The following is a 4,387-nucleotide window of genomic DNA, read 5'->3' as shown; positions in this document are numbered from 1 at the left end:
TGCATATATAGCTTTCATTTTCATTGCATACATGCACAGTTTCATTTTAAAACCGAAATAATACATATGGCAAAAACCGAAATAAAGCATACATGCACAGTTTCGGTTGAAACCGAAATAATGTCTAAATGCACAGTTTCCATATGCGCAATTTCGGTGCCCCTCAGCTGTTTCAGCTTTCATTTTCATGTTCACTCCTTATTACCGCCAAGCAATATTATGTGTATACATGGTTATAAGCTGAAAATTTTGTAAAATTTTGACGTTCGTATTCACCACGAGAAGTGTCAAATTTTTACTTTGATCCGTCAAAATTTTCTATTTTCTATCAATTGGCACAGGGCCTATAATACACTCTTTTGCACTCAATGTATAAGAACTAGGAATGTTAATCCCGCAATCCCAGGATCCTGGGAACCCGGACTTTTTAAGGTCTCGAAAATCCTGGGATTCTTGGCAAGTAATCCCGGGATTCTCGGGAATCGTAATTTGCACTGATGGCAATAATGGTTGGTTGGTTGGTTTAAGTGGATTGTCACTCAGGTGACAAGCAATTAGCAAGTTTGCCATTTTGATTCCACAACTCGTGCAACCTACAGCCATTTGGCGGCTTTAATAAATTTCAGTACGTCATACAGAGAGAGGCAGCTGCACTCTGAAATATTCGGCAGGAATGGTTTGCCGAGTGTCCTTAGCCTCATCCTTGCGTGGGATGGACACTCGCACAGCAAAACTTTTCAATAATTTTTGGAATTAATCATATCTTTGAAATTACAAAGTCCTTGAAAATAAATCCTGCGGTCATATCGGGAAAAAACGTCACTTTAAATATAAAAGTAGGTTTCAAACCATGGTACAATAATTACAGGTATTATCTTCCTAGAGAGTTTTGCTTCACATCGAAATTCGTGCTCCCTTATTTTCATTTTAACGCAGTTCAATGTTGGTTCTTTTATTTACTTATACTTTTATTTGGCTTTGCTTTTGGTTTTCGCTCAATTTAATATTTATAATTTTTCAAAGCAAAAGAAAAAACGTTTGAAATTAAGTGAGCCATACAAATTTTGAATTTATTTACAAGCAAATGCTTTTTCGGCTTTTGCAAATTGAATGTGTTCCCTGTAAGATGGTTTGTTAAAAAAATTCGTGAACATATATGGTATATGGGGTATGGAAAAAGGGATATTTCCAGCAGTAAACGTTGTAGTGTGGGCAACAATGATATTTTTTGAATAAGGCAGATCGGAATATGCGCTATCTGGGAAGACAATACCTGTAGTTATTGTAGAATGGTTTCAAACCCATTTATTTATTTTTTATTTCATGGTAGGAGAGCTTCNGTTACATTGCAAGGGAATACGGAGATAAATATAAGTGAGATCAAAATATACAAGATTACATTGCAAAGCAAAGAATATTAAGCACACAAATGACATATAAGAGAATATTAGCTCAAACATGNAAATCAATATAGAAACAATTTTTTCGATTCAAGTTGTTGAAAATTAATGAATATCTAAATCCCGAGACTAATCCCGGGATCCTGGGATTGTCACAACGCCATCTCGAAAATCCCGGGATCAGAAAAAGCCGAAAAATTAACATCCCTAATAAGAACTTATATTCTAGGTATGTATGTACATTCATATAGTGGCCTACAAAATAAAATATTCAATTCAATTCAATTCAATTTATTTGTTTTGTTTTTGCACATAGTAAGACTAAATAAGTCTTGTGGTAGCACATCTTCTTGTAATTCAAAATAACAAAGTTGGTATACATACAAACGCAACTTAAAATTTAAACTATTATATTTATAGACTAGGTCTAATTATTAAGAGTGAGAAAGAGAGAAAGATTGGGTGGAGGGGGACGGGGAAAATATAGGTCAGAAGTAGTTAGAAACTGCAGTTTTAAAACACCTTGCTTGTTTTATTAACTTTATTTCACTCAGTATTGTGTTCCATAGTTTTATGGCGCTAACAAAGAACATACGCTGTGAGTCCAAGTATGATTATGCGGGAACAATCAGATTCAATGTTCGGATACACCGGCCTAGTTGAATGTTTTTGTACAGGTACAATGGTTTTTGTGTGTATATTAATTTATGCAAAAATACAAGAGCCCGGATTTTGAAATACGAGTTTAAATCGTGACCCAGAATCTGTTTGGAATAATGGGATATATGGTCAAATTTTCTTTTCTCAAACACGAAACGCGCTGTGTTATTTAAAGCGATTTGCAATTTATGCTTTGAGTTATTATCAAGACTGCAATACACCAACTCTGCATACGATACATGCGGAACAATGAGTGATTTAACAAGTTTTAATTTCGTTTGTTGTGGCAATAAGTAGGCACTGCAATATAATTTTCGAAGAATGTTGTATATCTTGTTAATAACGGAGTTTATGTGGTCAACGCATGATAATCTTGTATTGATTCTAAAACCCAGGTTAGTTACCGCCTCTTCAAATTTAATATTTATTCCGTCAAGCAATATCGGTGACATAGAGCTAAGGTCATATTTTGAATGAGAAATAGCAATCGCCTTCGTCTTTGACGCATTTAATTTCAAATTGTTAGCACAGGACCAGCTAGAAATACGAGTGAGATCTTCATTAAGCCTTGCTATCAAATCTTCAACAAGGCCTATGGGCCTTGACAAGTAGATCTGCGTGTCATCAGCATAGAGAATTTTAAATGGAAAGAGATTTGCAGATCAGATCATTCACAGGTAGTTGAGTACATTTTTGCTGAATTTTATGATAATAACACCAAGTGTCTTGTTGCATGCATTTACAACCCTAGTAAAAGAAATTACATCTCAGTGATATTTGATAAATTGGCGAATATCGACATCTTCCATGAGCATATTGTTGTATGTGGTGACTTAAATATAGACCTCCTGTGTAATGATTTTTCTTCCAGGAGTTTGATAGATAGCTTTCAATCGTTAGGAATTTCAATCGTAAATAAATATGCTACCCGCTTTGCGCCCCACAACAAACCAAGTCTTTTGGATGTGTTCGGCGTCAGTGACAGAGATCACGTCAATCACTTTGATCAGCTTCCCATGGCTGGAGTTTCTGATCATGAGTTGATATTCCTATCCTACAACATTCAGTTCAATACGCAAAATCAAGCAAAGGAGTTGTTTTTTTAGAGATTTTAAGCGTATTAAAACTGATCTCTTGAACAAGGAGGCTGCTGGGCTTAACTGGAATATGTGTTGGTCATTCTCAACAGTTGATGAAAAGCTGCAACATTTCAATGCACTAGTCAGCCATCCATTTGATAGGTTTGTACCAGTGCGTAAAGTGAAAGTGCGTAGTAATAAGAAACCATGGTTTACTACGGAAGTGTTGTCTCTAATAAGGGAGCGTAGTAAAGCATATAAGAATTGGAAAAATTATAGGAGTTCTCAATCATAGGAAAAATATCGTGTTGTAAGAAATAAAGTAACTTCAAGCGCCACAGAAGCCAAAAAGGCATACCTCCAATGTAAACTTAATGTTAGTTTGCCGTCAAAAGTCCTTTGGAAGAACCTTAAATCCCTGGGGGTCTCAGGTGAGGATAGGTGTGTGTGTAATCTGGACCCAGAAATATTAAACGCGAACTTTCTAGCAGCTAACTGCCCAGTGGTATCACCCGAAATAACTGCTAATGTTTCTCTGAATTTGTATCTGCAACAGAGGCGGACTTGATACAGTGTGTATATGCTGCACAGTCGCATGCTGTAGGTACTGATGGTATTTGTTTTAAATTCCTTAAAATTATCCTGCCATTTGTAATACCATCACTTACGCATATAATCAACTTCTCACTCGCCTCATCTACATTTCCATATCTTTGGAAGATGGCAAATATAATACCTGTGCCAAAAATAAACTGTCCTACCACTCCCCAGCACTTCAGACCAATAAGCATTTTACTGGCCCTATCAAAAGTTTTTGAGAAATTTTTAGCGCGACAAATTACCTGCCACTTGGACAAAAATAATCTTCTGAGTAATTTCCAGTCGGGTTTCAGAAGTCAGCATAGTTGCTCTACAGCCATGCTTAAAATTTTTGAGGACGTTCGCCCTGCCTATGATAAAAATTATCTAACAGTGTTAGTGTTGCTCGATTTCTCTAAAGCTTTTGATAGTATTGATCACAACATATTCTTGCAAAAATTGCGTTATCATTATAAATTTGGGGCTTTTTCTTTTCAATTAATAAAAAGCTACTTATCGAACCGGCTGCAACAAGTAAAATGTGGTGAGAACTACTCAAGCCTAAAACCGATCACTTCAGGGGTGCCGCAAGGCTCTATTTTAGGTCCCATTCTATTTTGCATGTTTATTAATGATATTGTTGAGTGTTGCCAAAATTCATCCATTCAC

This window comes from Rhagoletis zephyria, unplaced genomic scaffold (genome assembly GCF_001687245.7).
Source record: "Rhagoletis zephyria isolate East Lansing unplaced genomic scaffold, Rhagoletis_zephyria_1.1 Rzeph_scaffold_00965, whole genome shotgun sequence".
NCBI classification, from domain to species: Eukaryota; Metazoa; Arthropoda; class Insecta; order Diptera; family Tephritidae; genus Rhagoletis; species Rhagoletis zephyria.
This window is presented reverse-complemented; position numbering follows the sequence as displayed.